A 20,481-nucleotide genomic window follows, 5' to 3' on the forward strand; every position below is an offset into this window, starting at 1 on the left:
ATTGGGATAACAGATATCTTCATCTACGTATGTTATGAATAGACATATGCTAGATGCATGACTTCTATAGGACATATATATAACATGTACTGTAGAGAGGTGGTTGGTGGACAGCAGGAAGGAGCAGTGAGGTGGAGGATCCAGAGTCCTGAGGAAGGTGTGATCTGCTGGACTGCATGTCGGGGAGAGGCCTTGGCATCACCTTACTTCCTTTTAGTGAGCCTTGGGGCTTTGGTTTCATGATTTTTGATCTGTATTTCCTCGAGATTGTCTTCCTGTTGCCTCACTGAATTCACCGGTTCCAAATTTCGCCATGTTTGAAAACACCAAATATCACTCAGGTACAGGAATCCCAGGCCCAGCCCACAAACACATTGGCCCTGGTTTGTCTTTGTCCTTAGATCCTTTTCCAGGCTAGTGACATCCCCAGTGGGGCCTCTCAGTAGGGATTAGAACATCATCAACTTATGAGAATGGGCCTGGCAGGGCTCAGGGTGGTGTGGGGAGCAGAATCTATAGAATGCATAATAAACGTTCCCAGAGATCAGAGATCTGGGCCCTTCCCAGGAGAGAACCATGGCCTGAAATACCAGCTGAGGACCACATGCACAAAACACTACTTTATTGGGGTTGGACAGAAAAGAAGCAGTGAAAATATTTTTATCCTCTTTAAAATGAATAATGTAGAAACAATAGAGATCTCCATTAAATTAATTGAGAAAATGTCATGATTCATTCATTATAAATGTCTGCTGTTGCTTGTGAGAAAAGAACTTTTATCTGAAGAACGTGAGTCTTTTTAATTTTAAGACCCAGAGAAGTGTTAAAATGAGATAGCATGGCCGGGCACAGTGGCTCATGCCTGTAATCCCAGCACTTGGGAGGCAGAGGTGGGTGGATCACCTGAGGTCTGGAGTTCAAGACTAGCCTGGCTAACATGATGAAACCCCGTCTCTACCAAAAAAAAAAAAAAAAAAAAAATGGCATGGTGGTGTGTGCCTGTAATTCCAGCTATTCACAAGGCTGAGGCAGAAGAACCACTTGAACTCAAGAGGCGGAGCCTGCAGTGAGCCGAGATCATGCCATTGCTCTCCAGCCTGGGCAACAAGAGTAAAACTTTGTGTCAAAAAAAAAATTAAAATGAGACAGCAATCACATCTTATTCCCCGCATCCACTTTCGAACTATATATTCATCTTTTGAAACTGCTTGCTATTGCTACAAGTAGCTATAAAGTAACCTAATAATGCTATACTGGACACTGTAACCCATACCCTATAGCTTAATGTTTAGCCAATCAGTAGCTTATGATATTTTAATGCAAATATTTGGTTAACAATTCAGGAACTGGCTCTTCTTTCCCTTTAAATATCCACTTGTAATGCTGCTAGTTGGAGTGCATATTTAGGATAATTTAATCTATGCTTTCTGCTTGCAAATCTCAAGCTTGGCCTAAACTCTCCAGGTACATTAATTTTGCCTCAGCTTCTTCCTCTTAGGTTGATGTATGTTGTGTAAGTCAGCAGGACTGAGTGACTGTCCATGACCTTCTGGTGTTTCTCTCTGGAAGTGGTGCTTGGTACCAGCATAAACTCTACATCTTTAGGAGTTCCGTTGAGTGTTTCGAGTGAGTTCTCCTGAATTCAGACTTCCCACTCTGGTTGGAGTTCTAGACTTCATTTAGGCTGTTTTATAAACCCTCTCTTTTTTTAAGAGTGAGGGCTTCAGTCTGTCTTTGGACAGATTTGGGTAAACCATCACCAGAGGTTTGGGTCAAGGTTTTTTGGACTCTGTCTCACAGCTGAGATTTGGTTTGAAGGATGGTCAATTAGGCACTGGTGGTTACATTTTACATAATATGCTTGTATGATTGCAACTTTCTATCATTTGAAAATTTGGACTTAGCCTTTCATTTGTGATCAATTCCTGTTCATTTCCAGCTGGGAAGTGCAGCCCCTTTTTGCTGTTCTTCAAGATGTTACTTTTACTCTAAGTTTAAATTTCTTTATTCTAAGAGAAGGAAATGCGTGCATTGTGAAATTTTTCAGAAAAATCCCTGCCTAAGAGATGTAAGGAAGCCAAGAGAGCAAGCAGAAATGGATGAGTTCAGATCACAGGGTTAGAAAGAGGAGTTGGAGACATAGGGAGAAAATCTCTGAGGTCTTTTTTTTTTTAGAGGGAGTCTTGCTCTGTCACCCAGGTGGGAGTGCAGTGGTGCCGTCTCCTGAGGTCTTTTAAAAATAATTTCAACAACACAACTACCGAATGGGAATAACGCTACTGAGATTATTAAAATGCAGATTTAACAAATAAATTTTCTAAACCAGGATGAATTAATGACATGGATTTACTGTCCCAATGTCAGACAATACGCTTTAAATCTTATCGTGTCTTTGAAGTGCTAACATTCAGGGAATTAGCTAAGCAGCATTCCAGCTGAGACCAGATCTGAAACAAGTTTTTGAGATGGAGTCTCACTCCATCACCCAGGCTGGAGTGCAGTGGTATGATCTTGGCTCATTCTAACCTCTGCCTCCCGGGTTCAAGCAATTCTTCCGCCTCAGCCTCCCAAGTAGCTGGGATTACAGGCACCCACAATCATGCCTGTCTAACTTTTGCATGTTTAGTAGAGATGGGGTTTCACATGTTGGCCAGGCTGGTCATAAACTCCTGACCTCAGGTCATCTGCCCGCCTTGGCCTCCCAAAGTGCTGGGATTACAGGCATGAGCCACCACGCCCAGCAAAGTTAAAATCTTTTATATGCTCAAATTGCTTGCTTTGGATCCCCTGTAGGTTTTATTTATTTATTTATTTTTTAAAAGCACTTCAATCCATGGTCTAGTGGCTAGGATTTGGTGCTTTGGCTCAGGTTCAAATCTTGGTCAGGTAGCAAGTCTTATTCATTTTAAATTATTTGTATGATTCTTGACTATTTGGGATACCCACTTGTTACTGATCCTTTGCCCTTCCATGGACAGCTTTTGATTTTCTGCCTTTTTCTGTTTTGGAAGCATATGCAGTGATATAGTTTGGATATGTGTTCCCTATAACTCTCATGTTGAAATGTAATCCCCAAAGTTGGAAGTAGGGCCTGATGGTAGGTACTTGGGTCATAGGAGAGGATCCATCATGACTTGGTGTTGTCCTTGTGGTTCTTATGAGAACCAGTGGTTTAAAATCATGGCACCTCTCCTCCCCCAGCCCCCACTCCCACCATGTGAGATACCTGCCCCCCCTTCGCCTTCCACTGTGATTGTGAGCTTACTGAAGCTTCCCCAGAAGCAGATGCCAGCACTATGCTTCCTGTACAGCACAATCATGAGCCAATTAAACAACTTTTCTTTATAAATTACCCAGCTTCAGGTATTTCTTTATAGCAATGTAAGAATGGCCTAATAAATGGGCTTTTGGGCTTTCATGTATAGATGCTCAGTTTGAAATTGAGATCCTAGAACACATAGCCTGACAGAAATGTGAGTTGTATTTCATTTGCACCTAGCAAAATTCTCCTTAGAGCTGTTTCTGGAGTGATTCTGGATCTTGTGAGGACACTTTGCACCTATTATGGAGACATCTCATGCATTTCATGACCTTGGTTATGGATTATTGATTTTAGTGAGTCACTTGGGAGGGCATCTCTGGTAAAAAATTTTTTTAAAAGTTCAAAAGCCAGGAATATCACTGTTTATCCTGGCTAACATCTGGTAATAAGAGTATCATGGGACAGTGATGACTACCTGGGCCAATGGCATGGGGGCAAAAGAATTTACCAGGACAGTTGTATATAAAGAAAGGCAGATTTATTAAAGAACATATGAAAGTATGTAGCCAGGGAGCAACAGGAAGAATCAGCAAAAGAGGAGCTGACTGCAAGGAAACAAAGGCTTGCAGGAGATTTTACAGGATGGTTCTTGGGCTGCAGAGTGTAGCACTGATAATGCCAAGGTTGCAGAGAGCTGCCTTGCAAGTTTTATATCAGCTGAGAATCTGGTGATAGTTGGGCACCAGAAGATTGTGAGTTATTTGTGCAGGAGGGCTTTGTGTTCTAAACCACTGAAGAAAGGCAGACTTAGAGCTTATCTGTTTTTAATTTTTGCTTTCCCTTGGTTTCACCAGCCTGACTCCTTTTCTCTAATTAGGACTCTGCAAAGATACATGAAAATATTTTTTAAAAAGCTCTATGGTTAAAAGTCAGCTTAATTGAAAGCTGAGGTTCAAGCTCCTCTTTTCTCTGCTGTCTTCAATGTTACATGAAAAGATTTAGAGGAGACATCCAATGACTCACACTCCTTAAGGACCACAGAAAAAGGTGTTGTTCCGTAAGGAGATTGACAACAGACTCATCCCTTTCTTCTATCTTCCTATGGAGTCTGAAGAGTCTTGGACAGTTTCCTCTCAGGTCTAAAACTCTGCTCTCTTTGTATTGTGTCTCCTGATCACTTTGGCTTTGGGGCACCAGAGATTACTTTGTACTGTGAGACACTACTTGCGTTTGTGTGTGTGATGGCTGGTGAGTTGCAGGTGACAGCTGCAATTTTTGAAGTGGTTGTTTACAGTGAATGGTTATTACTACAGGGACCTATGCATTTCTTTGCATGTTTAGATCAGAAAGACAGAGTTTAAACACTCACAGAAATTTGTTAGTACTGAAGTGCATTGTGAAAGCCTTGTATGGCCCAATCCCACAGTTCTTCCCTGATTTTGGGGACCCAGGATTCAGTGTAAAAGTGAAATTCTTTTTTTTTTTTTTTTTTTTTTTCTTGAGACGGAGTTTCGCTCTTGTTACCCAGGCTGGAGTGCAATGGTACGATCTCGGCTCACCGCAACCTCCGCCTCCTGGGTTCAGGCAATTCTCCTGCCTCAGCCTCCTGAGTAGCTGGGATTACAGGCACGCGCCACCATGCCCAGCTAATGTTTTGTATTTTTAGTAGAGACAGGGTTTCACCATGTTGACCAGGATGGTCTCGATCTCTTGACCTCATGATTCACCTGCCTTGGCCTCCCAAAGTGCTGGGATTACAGGCGTGAGCCACTGCGCCCGGCAAAAGTGAAATTCTTAATTATTTATTTGTTTTAAGTTCTGGGATACATGTGCAGGATATGCAGGTTTATTACATAGGTAAATGTGTGCCATGGTGGTTTGCTGCACCTATTAACCCATTACCCAGGTATTAAGCCCTGCATACATTAGCTATTTATCCTGATGCTCTCCCTCCCCCCACCCCCTAACACTGACAAACCACAGTGTGTGTTGTTCCCCTGTGTCCATGTGTTCTAATTGTTCAGCTCTCAATTGTAAGTGAGAATACGAGGTGTTTGGTTTTCTGTGCCTGTGTTAGTTTGCTGAGGATAATGGCTTCCAGCTCTATCCATGTCCCTGCAAAGGACATGATCTCATTCCTTTTTATGGCTACATAGTATTCCATGGTGTATCTATACCATGTTTTCTTTATCCAGCCTATCACTGATGGGCATTTGGATTGATTCCATGCCTTTGCTACCGTGAATAGTACTACAATGAACATACATGTGCATGTATCTTTATAGTAGAATGATTTCTATTTCTTTGTGTATCTTTATAATAACAAAATGATTTATATTCCTTTGGGTATATATCCAATAATGGGATTGCTGGATCTAATGGGATTTCTGGTTCTAGATCTTTGAGGAATCACCACACTGTCTTCTGCAATGGCTGAACTAATTTACATTCCCATTCCCACCTGCAGTGTAAAAACGTTCCTATTTCTCCACAGTCTCGCCAGCATCTATTGTTTCTTGACTTTTTAATCATCATCATTCTGACTGGCATGAGATGGTATCTCAATGTGGCATTTCTCTAATGGTCAATGTTGAGCTTTTTTTTTTTTTTATATGTTTGTTGGCTGCATAAATGTCTTCTTTTTGTTTTTTTCTTTTTTGAGACAGAGTTTTGCTCTGTCACCCAGGCTGGAGTGAGTGATGTGATCTCAGTTCATTGCAACCTCTGCCTCCTGGGTTCACGCAATTCTCCTTCCTCATCCTCTTGAGTAGCTGGGATTACAGGTGTGTGCCACCACACCCAGCTAATTTTTGTATTTGTAATAGAGATGGGGTTTTGCCATGTTGGCCAGGCTCGTCTTGACCTCCTGGCCTCAAATGATCTGTCTGCCTCGGCATCCCAAAATGCTGGGATTACAGACATAAGCCACCATGCCTGGCCATAAATGTCTTTTGAGAAGTGTCTGTCCTTTGCCCACTTTTTAATGGGGTTTTTTTTTTTCTTGTACATTTGTTTAAGTTCCTTGTAGATTCTGGATGTTAGACCTTTTTCAGATGGATAGATTGCAAAAATTTTCTCCCATTCTGTAGGGTGTCTTTTCACTCTGATGACAGGTTCTTTTGCTGTGCAGAAATTATTTAGTTTAAATATATCCCATTAGTCATTTTTTGCTATTGTTGTGATTGCTTTTGATGTTTTCATCATAATATCTTTGCTCATCCCTATATCCTGAATGATATTGCCTAGATTTTCTTCTAGGGTTTTTAAAGCTTGGTGTTTTACATTTAAGTCTTTAATCCATCTTGAGTTAATTTTTGTATAACATGTAACGAAAGGTCCCAGTTTCAATTTTCTGCATATGGCTAGCCAGTTGTCTCGGTATTATTTATTAAATAAGGAATCCTTTCCCCCATTGCTTTTGTCAGGTTTGTTGAAGATAAAGTGGTTGTAGGTATGTGGTCTTATTTCTGAGATCTCTATTCTGTTCCATTGGTGTATGTGTCTGTTTTTGTACCAGTAACATGCTGTTTTGGTTATTGTAGTCTTCTAGTATACTTTGAGGTTGAGTAACGTGATGCCTTCAGCTTTGTTCTTTTTGCTTAGGACGGTCTTGGCTATATGTGCTCTTTTTTGGTTCCATATTAATTTTAAAGTAGTTTTTTTCTAATTCTGTGAATGTCAGTGGTAGCTTAATAGCATTTAATCTTTAAGTTACTTTGGGCCATATGGCCATTTCGATGGCATGGATTCTTCCTATCCATGATCATGTAATGTTTTCCCTTTTGTTTGTACCCTCTGTAATTTCCTTGAGCAGTGGTTTGTAGTTCTCTTTGAAGAGATCCTTCACTTCCCTTGTTAGTTGTATTCTAGGTACAGTAGTTTATTCTCTTTTAGCAGTTGTGAATGGGAGTTCATTCATGATTTGGCTCTCTACTTGTCTATTGTTGGTGTATAGGAATGCTTGTGATTTTTGCACATTGATTTTGTATCCTGAGACTTTGTTGAAGTTTGCTTATCAGCTTAAGAAGCTTTTGGGCTGAGACAATGGGGTTTTCTAAAAATAGGATCACATAATCTGCAAACAGAGACAGTTTGACTTCCTCTCTTCCTATTCAAATACGCTTTATTTCTTTCACTTGCCTGATTGCCCTTGCCAGAACTTCCAATACTATGTTGAATAGGAATGGTGACAGACAGCATCTTTGTCTTGTGCCTTTCAAGGGGAATGGTTCCAGCTTTTGCCCATTCAGTATAATGTCAACTGTAGGTTTCTCATAAATGGCTCATTATTTTGAGGTATGTTTCATCAATACCTAGTTTGAAATCCTTGATTTTTAAAGGTCTAGATGCTCTGTCTTCCAACTGCACCTACTTCTCACATATTAAAATTATTAAAGGAGGCCAAGATGAGAGGATCACTTTAGGCCAGGAGTTCGAGATCAGCCTGGGCAACACAGAAAGACTCTATCTCTGCAAAAATAAAAACAGAAAAATTAGACAGGTGTGGTGGCATGAGCCTGTAGTCCTAGCTTCTTAAGAGGCTGACGTGGGAGGTTTGCTTGATCCAAATAGGTTGAGGCTGCAGTGATCCATGATTGTGCCATTACACTCCAGCCTGGGTGATAGAATGAGACACTATCTTAGAAAATATATATTAGGTCCTTTTTTTAAATTTTTTGATACAGAGTCTTGCTCTTGTCACCCAGGTTGGAGTTCAATGATGTAATCTCAGCTCACTGCAACCTCTGCATCCTGGGATCAAATGATTTTCCTGCCTCAGCCTCCTTAGTAGCTGGAATTACAGGTGCCCAGCACCATGCCCAGCTAATTTTTGTATTTTTAGTAGAGACAAGGTTTCACATGTTAGCCAGGCTGGTCTTGAACTCCTGACCTCAGTTGATCTGCCTGCCTTGGCCTCCCAAAGTGCTGGGACTACAGGTGTGAGCCACTGCACCCGGCCAAAAGATATATATTAGGTCTTAAAAACTACAAATGCTTTGTTGGCCTGTTCTTTAATAGACTCCTTCATGAGCTCAGTGGTCCAGCTGGAAAACTGACTAAATTAACAGCTGCATATCTAAATGCAATTGGTCTCCTTATAAAAACCTATAATAAATTCTCATGATTTTGTGTTACCTTGGCATACATATCAATCTTCCTCTAATACACCCAAATTCCTTTTTGACATAGCTTAAACCCTCTCTCTGTGCTTTGGTAAATTTACTACCCTGTTTTCTCTAAAACCTCGTAAGGGCTTTGGTCGTGTGAAATAGATCAACTTTAACCTTTTCAATTTACAAAGGCACAGTTTGAATATATCCTTTTAAGCAGTGAGTTTTACTTTCTTTTTTGAGTGAGGAGTCTAGCTCAGTTGCCCAGGCTGGAGTGCAGTGGCATGACTTTGGCTCACTTAAACCTCTGCCTCTCAGGTTCAAGTAATTCTCCTGTCTTAGCCTTCCAAGTAGCCGGAATTACAGGCATGCACTCCCATGCATGGCTAATTTTTGTATCTTTAATAGAGATGGGGTTTCACTGTGTTGGTTGGCCAGGCTGGTCTCAAACTCCTGAACTTAGGTTATCTGCCCAACTCAGCCTCCCAAAGTGCTGGGATTACAGGCATCACCCACTGCCCCTGGCCTGTTTTACCAGTCTTATGGCTAAATTTTTAAAATCAAGGCTATAACATATTTCTGTCTGTATGTATTATGTGTATAAGTATACATGTCTGTTTGTGTATTGTCTATATGGTACCATTGACTTATAAATGAATGCCCATAAATTAATTAACCAACGCAAATTCTCTTTGAGTTCACATGAATTTAGCAATCTTTGGTAAATGTAGTTTTTAAATTGTTGGTAAAATAAAATAGAAATGCTTCCAGAATTTAATTTAGACATTTTTGCCTGGGTTTGTCAGCCATGTTCATACTGTCTCTGATAGATGGTTTAAGGTCATGAAGCTGTTGCTTTTATTTTTTAAAACTTGTTTAATTTGCCTCTGAGGTTATGTCTCTGAATTTCAGCCTTTAGATTATGAGGTCCAGACAAATGACCAAGATGAAGCCTGGGGACAGTGCCTGTACGCCATCCTTCCTGGTCCAGCTGTGCCTCTTGACCATGCTAGTAAGAGTTGGATCCTCCAGGCATTGTCTCCATAGCTTTGTCCGTTGATCTTAGGATCTGCATCTGACATATACATTTGGAGACAGAGTCTTGCTCTGTTGCCCGGGCTGGAATGAAGTGGCACGATCTTGGCTCACTGCAACCCCTGCCTCCTGAGTTCAAGCAATTATCCTGCCTCAGCCTCCTGAGTAGCTGAGACTACAAGTGCATGCCACCATGCCTGGATAATTTTTGTATTTTTAGTAGAGATGGGGGTTCACCATTTTGGCCAGGCTGGTCTTGAGCTCCTGATATCAGGTGATCTGCCTACCTCAGCCTTTCAAAGTCCTGGGAATACAGGTGCAAGCCACCACACCTGGCCTGTGGGAAGAAAGTTGCCCAGGTGCCAAGGCAAGAGACCGAAGGCATAATCTGCCCCAGCATAATAAATAACTGATTATTTAGATATAGCAATGATATTGAATATATTTACCAATTACTTAGTTATAGCAATAATACCAAATATATTTACCTGATTACTTAGTTGTAGAAATGACACCAAATAGATTCAGAGAAAATCACTTAATCAATAATATAATCAATCTTACTAATTATTCTCTATTATTAATCTTTGCATTAGTATTATAGTGTAGAAACATTTTAGTCTTATAATATGGACATAATCAGGTGAAATATAAGTGGGAACCGAAGGGACACTGTGAGAAGTGATCAGGAGGTGAGAGTGAGAGCCTTGCAGTAGTGCTAGCGCTAGCACCTGGGAAGGAGCCCATTACTTAGCAAGCCGTAAAGGGGAGTTTCGCTTTCACTGGGGGAGTTCAGAGAACATTCTGCTCTGAGTCTTGAGGAAGGTCTGACATTAGCCAGGCCACCTGCAGACATCCAGGGGCTTAAATGCCTCACTGTGGTGCTGTGCTCTGATGGTCACCATCCTTGTCCACTTTTATGTTCCACTTTCCCACTTGATGCTCTTTTTAAGTTCTAAGAAGACATGAGAAGAATAGAAGAATCCTAAAAGCCTTTGATCTCTCTGATAAGTGCATAGAAAGATACTGACATATGTGTCTCCCTTGCTTGCAGTGGCTGCCTGATAGGGAGGGGACCCCTGTACTGTACCCAAGTGGCCTCCTGTACTATACCCACGTGGCCCCCTGTATTGTAAGTATGTGATTTGCTTGACCCTACCAATCATGTCTCAGTCACTCTCCTGGCCCTGCCCCCTTGCCTTGTATACAATAAATATCAGCGTGTCCAGGCATTCGAGGCTACTACTGGACTCCGTGACTTGGTAGTAGCAGTCCCCTGGGCCCAACTGAATTCTTCTCTTATCTCTGTGTCTTGTGTCTTTCCTTCTTGCAATCTATCACAAAAGAATACCCACTACACCCTGCAGGGCTGGACCCTGTACTGGCATGATATAGAATTAAAATTGCTTACTTCCCAGGTTTTACACTAAATATTAAGGTTACTAAGAGGTAATATTGTAATTAACATATTTAATTAAAACTGCTAGGTATAAGAGAAACAATTTTGTATACAGAGTACATTTTAAAAATAAGATATTGGCTGGGCACAGTGGCTCATACCTGCAATCCCAGCACTTTGGGAAGCTGAGGCAAGTGGATCACTTAAGTTAAGCAGTTTGAGAAATGGCTGTCCAACATGGTGAAACGCCGTCTCTGCTAAACATACAAAAATTAGCTGGGTGTGATGGTGTGGTCTCTAATCCCACCTACTCAGGAAGCTGAGGCAGGAGAATCAATTGAACTCAGGAGGCAGAGGTTGCAGTGAGCCAAGATTGCACTACTGCACTCCAGTCTGGGCAACAGAATGAGACTCTGTGTCAAAAAAAAAAAAAAAAAAAAAGATGTTAAGGAAGTTAAAAAGTGTAATTTTTTTCCTTTAACATGAGAGAGACCATTGTGTGGTCAAAATGATAAGGAAGAAATGATTTTTTTTTTTTAAGAGATAAGGGTCTCACTATGTTGATGCCCATTTGAGGGCATCCCGAGTATAACTGATGAATCTCTATTGATTATAATAGATGTAGTTAATCCAATCCACATTCTTATTAATAGTTGACCACCAGAAGAGTGCTGACTCAAACCCAGCAGCTATTTGGTTTTGGGCCTTAAATTCATTAGGCACATGCCTAGGGATGCCTAACAAGTTAACATATATATTGGGCTCAAAAGAATTTGTCAAATCTTTCCAATTTTGGTTGCCATGTGTATTTTCGTGTATCTTATGGAATGCCAGGGTGAAGGGAATGACCAATTGGGCTAAATCACAAGTCTCAGTTCAGTTGGATACTAACAGGTTATGGACATCAGCCCAAGGTATATGGAGAGCTAATTGCCATTGCTTGACTCACCAGTGATGTTTAGGATGTGGGTACAAGTTGAGAGTTCACCCACAGTCTTATTGAACTCTGCCCCCTGCATTGAGAGGCCAGAGGAGTGGTTTATATTCCCTATGGAGAAAAAGGGGATTGCTCTGGGATCTGACCTCTGCAATGTGGGAAAGAGCAATAACAGACTCTTTTTTTTTTTTTTTTTTTTTTTAAGATGAGTCTCACTCTGTCACCAGGCTGGAGTGCAGTGGCACAGTCTCAGCTCACTGCAATCTCCACTTCCTGGATTCAAGTGATTCTGCTGCCTCAGCCTCCCAAGTAGCTAGGACTACAGGTGCACACCACCACGCCCTGCTAATTTTTAAATTTTTAGTAGAGACGTGGTTTTACCATGTTGGCCAGAATCATCTCGCTCTTCTGACCTTGTGATTCTCCTGCCTTGGCCTCCCAAAGTGTTGGGATTACAGGCATGAGCCACTGCACTTGGCCAATGACAGACTCTTATGTGTCATTTCCCCATGCATCCTTGTCCTGGTATAGAGCCAACATGCAACACATTCCTGTAGGATTTGTATCCCATCCAAGGGGAAATAGAACCACCCGTGCCTGAGGTCATCCCACAGCACACACATGGCAGTTACTCATGTTGAGGGCTTGTACCAAAAATTTGACCCATTTGACTCAGGTATTCACATCCTGGATCCTGTTTCAGTTTCTAACGTTTGCCTTAAATATTTTACCTTAATTATTCTTGCCCTTTTAGGGTCATTACATGTTGGACTATATTGATAACCTCCACCCTGCTGCCCTTTCCTGATTAACAACAGATTTCTCAGTAGAAACCCTACAAGCTAGAAGGGATTGGGGTTCTTCTATCTTCAGCTGTCTTAAACAAAACAATTATCAGCCAAGCATTTTGTATTCAGTGAAACTAAGCTTCATAAATGAAGGAAAGATACAGTCTTTTTCAGACAAACAAATGCTGAGAGAATTCATCACTACTAAGCTAGCATTACAAGAACTGCTAAAAGGAGTTCTAAATCTTAAAACAAATCCTGGAAACACATCAAAACAGAACCATCTTAAAGCATAAATCTCACAGGACTCATAAAATAAACATACAGTTAAAAAAACCCCAAGGTATACATGCAACAAATATCATGACGAATGGAATAGTACCTCACATCTCAATACTAATGTTGGATGTAAATGGCCTAAATGCACCACTTAAAAGATGCAGAATTGCAGAATGGATAATAATTCACCAACCAAGTGTCTGCTGCTTTCAAGAGACTCACCTAAGCCATAAGCTGTCACATAAACTCAAGGTAAACACATAAGGACTCACAAAAACTTAATGTCCATTTGCATGGAATGTCTTGTTATTGGTCTGTATGGAGTTTCTAATTCTTCCTTATTTAAGCTAGGAGGGTTGTATCTTTCCAGGAATTTATTCATCTCCTCTAGGTTGGATGTAAAAAGACATTTCATGCAAATGGACACCAAAAGCAAGCAGGAGTAACTATTCTTATATCAGACAAAACAAACTTTAAAGCAACTGCAGTTAAAAAAGACAAAGAGAAACATTATATAATGATAAAGGGCCTTGTCCAACAGGAAAATATCACAATCCTAAATAAATATGCACCTAACACTTGAGCTCCACAATTTATAAAACAGTTACTACTAGACCTAAGTAAAAAGATAGACAGTAACACAATAACAGTGGGGGACTTCAGCACTCCACGGACAGCACTAGACAGGCCATCAAGACAGAAAGTTAACAAAGAAACAATAGATTTAAATTATACTATGGAACAAATGGACTTAATAGATGTTTACAGAACATTCTATCCAACAACTGCAGAATATACATTCCATTCACCAATGCATGAAACTTTCTCCAAGATAGAACATATGATAGGCCACAAAACAAGTCACAATAAATTTAAGAACATTGAAATTATATCAAGTACTCTCTTAGACCACAGTGGAATCAAATGGAAATCAACTCCAAAAGGAACCTCCAAAGCCATGCAAATACATGGAAATTAAATGAACTGCTTCTGAATTATCATTGAGTCAACAATGAAATCAAGATGGAAATTTAAAAATTCTTTGAACTGAACAATAAGAGTAACATAATCTATCAAAACCTCTGGGATACAGCAAAAGTGGTAGTAAGAGGAAAGTTCATAGCCTTAAATGCCTATATCAAAAAGTCTGAAAGAGCACAAATAGACAGTCTAAGGTCACAATCAAGGAACTAGGGAAACAAGAACAAACCAAACTCAAACCCAGGAGAAGAAAGGAAATAAGATCAGAGCAGAACTAAATGAAATTGAAACAACAACACACAAAAAAATACAAAATATAAATGGAACAAAAAGCTGGTTCTTTGAAAAGACAAATAAAATTGATAGACCACTAGGAAGATTAACCAAGAAAAGAAAGAAGGTCCAAATAAGCTCAATTAGAAAAGAAACAGGAGATATTACAACTAACATGACAGAAATACAAAAGATCATTCAAGGCTACTATGAACAACTTTATGTGCATAAACTAGGAAACCTAGAAGAGATGGATAAATCCTGGAAAGATACAACAGTCCTAGCTTAAATCAGGAAGAATTAGAAATCCTAAACAGACCAATAACAAGCAGCAAGACTGAAATGGTAATTTAAAAAATTAGCAACAACAAAGAAACGTCCAGGACAAGACAGATTCACAGCCGAATTATATGAGACATTCTAAGAAGAATTGGTACCAATCCTATTGACATTATTCCACAAGTTAGAGAAGGAGAGAATCCTCCCTAAATCATTCTATGAAGCCAGTATCACCCTAACACCAAAACCAGGAAGGAACATAACAAAAAAAAGAAAACTACAGACCAATATCCCTAAAGAATATAGATGCAAAAATCCTTAACAAAATACTAGCTAACTGAATCCAACAACATATTAAAAAGATAATCCACCATCATCAAGTGGGTTTTGTACCAGGGATGCAGGGATGGTTTAACATAGGCAAGTCAATAAATGTAATACACTACATAAACATAATTAAAAACAAAAATCACATTATTAACTCAATTGACACAGAAAAGTATTTGGCAAAATTCAGCATCCCTTTATGATTAAAACCTTCAGCAAAATTGGCATAGAAAGAAATAAAGGGCATTCAGATTGATACAGAGGAAGTCAAACTGTCACTGTTTGCTGATGATATGATTGTATACCTAGAAAACCCTAAAGACTCATTCAAAAAGCTCCTAGAACTGATAAATAAATTAGCAAAGTTTCAGCATACAAAATTAATGTACAGAAATCAATAGCTCTGTTATACACCAACAGTAACTAAGCTGAGAATCAAATCAAGAACTCAATCCCTTTTACAATAACTGCAATAAAATAAAATAAAATACTTTGGAATATTCCCAACCAAAGAGGTGAAAGAATTCTACAAGGAAAACTACAAAACACTGCTGAAAGAAATCGTACATGACACAAGCAAATGGAAACACATCCCTTGCTCATGGATGGGTAGAATCAATATTGTGAAAATGACCATACTGCTGAAAGCAATCTACAAATCAATGAAATCATCAAAATACCACCATCATTCTTCACAGAACTAGAAAAAACAATCCTAAAATTCATATGGAACCAAAAATGAGCCTACATAGCCAAAGCAAGACTAAGCAAAAAGAACAAATCTGGAGGCATCACATTACCTGATTTCAAACTATACTATAAGGCCATAGTCACCAAAACAGCATGGTACTGCTATAAAAATAGGCACATAGACCAATGGAACAGAATAGAGAACCCAGAAATAAACTCACATACTTACAGCCAACTGTCCTTTGACAAAGCAGACAAAAACATAAAGTGGGGAAAGAACACCCTATTCAACAAATGGTGGTGGGATAATTGGCAAGCCACATGTAGGAGAATGAAACTGGATCCTCATCTTTCACCTTATAAAAATCAAATCAAGATGGATCAAGGACTTAAATCTAAAACCTGAAACTATAACAATTCTACAAGATGACATCAGATAAAACCCTTCTAGACATTGGCTTATGCAAAGATTTCATAACCAAGAACCCAAAAAGAAATGCAACAAACCAAAGGTAAATAGGTGAGACTTAATCAAACTAAAGAGCTTTGCATGGCAATAAGAACAGTCAGCAGAGTAAACAGACGACCCACAAAGTGGGAGAAAATCTTCACAATCTATACATTCAACAAAGGACTAATATGCAGAATCTACAAGGAACTTAAACAAATCAACAAGAAAAAAATAATCTCATCAAAAAGTAGACTAAGGACATGAACAGACAATTCTCAAAACAAGATATACAAATGGCCAACAAACACATGAAAAAATACTTAACATCACTAATGATCAGGGAAATGCAAATCAAAACCACAATGCAGTATCACTTACTCCTGCAAGAATGGCCATAAGAAAAAATAGATGTTGGCATCGATGCAGTGAAAAGGGAACACTTCCATGCTGCTGGTGGGAATGTAAACTAGTAAAAGCACTGTGGAAAACAGTGTGGAGAATCCTTAAAGAACTAAAAGTAGGACTACCAGGAACTACCATTTAATCCAGAAATCCCACTACTGGGCATCTACTCAGAGGAAAAGAAGTCATTACACAAAAAAGATACTTGCACATGCATGTTTATAGCAGCACAATTTGCAATTGCAAAAATATAGAACCAGCCCGAGTGCCCATCAATCAATGAGTGGACAAATAAGCTGTGGCATATATATGTATGTATGTGTATCTCTGTTTGTGTGTGTGTGTGTGTGTGTGTGTGTGTCTGTGTGTATATGTATATATCTATGCATATGGAGAGAGTATTCCATCATATATATGTTATATGGATGATATATATATATATATATATATAATATATGATGGAATATTACTCAGCCATAAAAAGGAATAAATTAATGGCATTCACAGCAACCTGGATGGGATTGGAGACTAATATTCTAAGTGAAGTAATTCAGGAATGGAAAATCAAACATCGTATGTTCTCACTCATAAGAAGTAGTTAAGCTATGAGGAAGCAAAGGCATAAGAAGGATACAATGGACTTTCAGGACCCCGGGAAAAAGGGTGGGAAGGGCATGAAGGTAAAATACTACAAATTGGGATCAGTGTATACTGCCCAGGTGATGGGTGCACCAAAATCTCACAAATCACCACTAAAGAACTTACTCATGTAACCAAATACCACCTGCTCCACCAAAAACCTGTGGAAATAAAAAATAAAAAAAAAACATAAGTTCCAATTTCAGGCCATCTCTTTGTGAATACATATGACTGGACACTTTCAGAAAAAGGTATGTCACATCTTGAATGCTTTGCTGCTTAGAAATTGTAGGGTCCAGCCCTACAGGATCCTGTGAGCCCCTCTCCTGGTACAGAGAAGAGAAACTGGAAATAAAGGCACAAGACACAGAGATCGAGAGAAAAAGAGTTTGGGCCCAGGGGTCCACTGCCAACCAAAGTGCAGAGTCCGGCAGTGTCCACACACTTTTTTATTGAGTACAAAGCTGGGGGCAGGGTAGGTAGGGTGAGACATTGGTGGTCAGTGATAGGGTCAAGTACATCACATGAGGGCCCAGGACTTTCAAGTAGCCAAGATGAGGTAAGAAGCATAATGTGTCAGTGCTTTTTCCATACTTGCCAAGAAAGAACAAAGACATTTATATTTATATTACTTTTACTGATTATATCTTCTAAGAAAAAGAGGAAGCAGGTGCAGAAGCGGAACATGAAAGTGGACATGGAATGTGACCACTGAAGCACAGCATCACATAGAGACAATTAAGCCCCCAGATGTCTACCACAAGAGCTTGGGAGAGCAGAGTTTTCTCCTAACTCCTCCGGGGAGGGAGACATCTTGGATGTCTCCTTCCACAGCTGTCTAAACAGTGGGCGCTTTCCCATCGCTGGTGCTGCCACACAGCCAATGTGCCCTCCAGTAGCCCTTACACAGGCATGACAGAAGGGTTAAAGCATCCCATCTTGCCTTAGGGTCACTTCTTTCAAAATGTCACCATAGGTTCACACTTAGCAACCTGAGAGGCATTAGTAAAATATTATGCTGAGTATATATATATATGTATGTGTGTATCTTAATGGTTACCTGTGAGTTACTAAGATCACCTATGAATAACTAAATTACCCATGAATAACTAAGATCACCTATGAATAACTACTATGGTTATAGCTCTAGTTATTTTCATTATTTACATGGGAATAGGCTGAGGCTTCTGACTCCTGCCTTGGCACTTACGGAGTCTCCCACCCACAAGAAATTTCTTCTGCCAGATGCCCTAAATCATCTCTCTCAAGCTCAAAGTTCCACAGATTTCTAGGGCAGGGCCAAAATGCCACCGATTTCGTTGCTAAAGCATAACAAGAGTGATCTTAGCTCCAGTTTCTGATAAGTTTCTTATCTCCATCTGAGAGCACCTCAGCCTGGACTTCAAAAAAAAAAAAAGGTTATCTAGACAGTGTTTCTTGAATTCCAATAGAGTTTGTTGTGAATTTTTAAAAATGTATTCCTGATTTTTTAATCTGCCTGCAAAATGAACGTTAAAATATTTGTGGGTGTTTTTTGTTGTTTGTTTGTTTTATTTCGTTGAGATAGGATCTCACTCTCTCACCCAGGCTGGAGTGCAATGATGTGATCCTGGCTCACTGCAGCCTCATATTCCCTAGCTCAAGCAATTCGCCCACCTCAGCCTCCTGAGTAGCTGGGACTACAGGCACACACCACCACACCTGGCTAACTTGTTTTTTTGTAGAGGAGTCTCCGTATATTGCCCAGGCTGGTCTGAAATTCCTGGCCTCAAGCTATCTGCCCATCTCGGCCTTCCAAGTGCTGGAATCACAGGCAAGGGCCTCTGCATCCAGCCTTATTTGTATTCTTTATGGCCAAGTGTACAATTCATTTCTGTATTATAAATGATCCATGCACAATCACACGAAAACGTATTAGCTACTGAAGGAATGTGAATTCTATTTATCTGTCGAATCACTTATTGATTGAAGGATTCAGTTATTCCAAAAAGCGTATCCTTACGTTTTTATCAAGCTACAATCTGTTCAGATTCTGGGGACCTGTGTATTAAAATCTCTCACTTCAACAGTATAGCTCATTATCTGCATTTCTAACAGTGTCCCCTTGTCTTTATTTGTCGCCTTGTTCAGTGCACGGGTCCACTCTGATAAAGGGGAACAGAACGGTCTCTGGGCTCAGGATTAGCGGAAACAGGTCTGGGGCTGAACCACAGAGTCGCCCGGGCCTCCTGTTGTCTAGAGAGACTACGCTGTCCCAGATAGAATGAGCCGCGGGCCGGAAGTTGAGGCGGGACTTCCTGGGGGATCAGCCGGCGTCGGCTGAGACGCCTTCGTGCTGCAGTGTTGTCTCTCTTCCAAGCGCGACCCCTTGAGGAGGTGAGTTGGTTCTGTGAAGCTCCACGCTTGGGACCGCGCGTCCGGTTTGTCCGCAATGGTTGGGGGGCCCAGGGGCCCCTTAGGGCTCATACGGGCGGGCGGCAAGACTGGATCCCCGGGCGGGGGCGGAGCCGCGCGGTGGGGTTGTGGGGCGGGGGCGGGGCAGGGGCCGCTCGGCCTGGGCCCGAGGTCGGAGCCTGGGGGGCGGCCTCCGGGAGAGGGATCTCCAGGGAGGGCCCCCGGTAGGGTACAGGAGCCAAGACTCCGCCCGCAGAGTGGCGGCGTTCAAGTTCAGGAGCGACGGGGTAGCAGTGACATGGGGTGGTTCCCGGGGTGTGGGAGACAGAGTGGGTTCGCGGTTCCTGGTCTTCGATGCGAAGTCGGGGATGCATAGAGCAGAGCTCGGGGAGAGAGGGGGTTTTTCTCGGCCTCAGATGTCCCCTGCCCAGTCAGTAGTGGAGTCGCTCTCCATATGGAGGAGGTACTCTGGGGAGGGAGGAGAGTTTGGACTCGTTCTCCCGCCCAGGGGGAAGGTGCTGAGGGATCGGCCAGGGCCCATCCTGTTGCCGCTTGCCGTGGGAGGGTGGCGGCTGGCTCTTGCAGTTGCCTGTCTCCTTAAGAGCAGGCTTAGCCTTTAGCCAGCAGACTCCGCTTCCAAGTTTGTTCAAGCTGTTGGGGGAATCTTTTTTCCTTGGGGTTGGTCCACAGTAGTGTTGGCTGCCTGCCTGAATGGCCCTTAGCTCTCCGAGGTCGTTCCATGTGGCCCTGTCAGATCCTTCTCAGGCTTTTAAGGGGTCATTTGATTAGATTTGATTAGAATTACCACAGGGTGATTCACGCCCATAATCTTAATTTCCTCTGCAAAGTCCCTTTTGGCATGTAGTGTAACATAAGCACAAGTTCCCGGGATATGTACACGGGGGAGAGGGAGCGTTCATTCTGTGGGCTGAGAGGCAAGATCCCACACACAATGACGTGAGAAAAATGAGGTGTGAAACAATAGCATAGTTGGGTGTGTGTGTTTGTGTGTGTGTTTATATATACATGTGTGTATATACATGCTGTGTAAGCCTAGATTAATTTGGAAGGGTGCACTAGAAACAAGGGAAACTGAGTGGCTGTTTGGGCGTTTTTTCACCATAAATCCCTTTTTGCCTTTTAACTTTTGAGCCATGTGACTATGCCCCCATTCAGAAACAGTGAGAATTTAAAGTATTTTAAAATAAAATGGACTAAATAAATATTGCAGATT

The 20,481-nt window shown here is 41.0% G+C and overlaps 1 protein-coding gene across 3 annotated transcripts in view; it reads left to right on the forward strand.

The window, feature by feature from the left end:
• Positions 1–20,481, forward strand: part of LOC116535760 (zinc finger protein 16) — an 88,804-nt gene that overhangs the window by 44,371 nt on the left and 23,952 nt on the right. Inside the window, exon 1 of one of the 3 annotated variants that reach the window (XM_032257121.1) lies at positions 18,790–19,273. The exons of 1 other annotated variant lie outside the window; for it this stretch is intronic. The gene's annotated coding sequence lies outside the window, so the exon portion shown is untranslated. Of the gene's footprint in view, positions 1–18,789; positions 19,274–20,481 lie in introns of those variants that run through there. One more of the 3 variants, XM_032257129.1, reaches the window with a different exon arrangement.

This window comes from Sapajus apella, unplaced genomic scaffold, assembly GCF_009761245.1.
Source record: "Sapajus apella isolate SASKATOON/1434 unplaced genomic scaffold, GSC_monkey_1.0 scaffold3, whole genome shotgun sequence".
Lineage (NCBI taxonomy): Eukaryota > Metazoa > Chordata > Mammalia > Primates > Cebidae > Sapajus > Sapajus apella.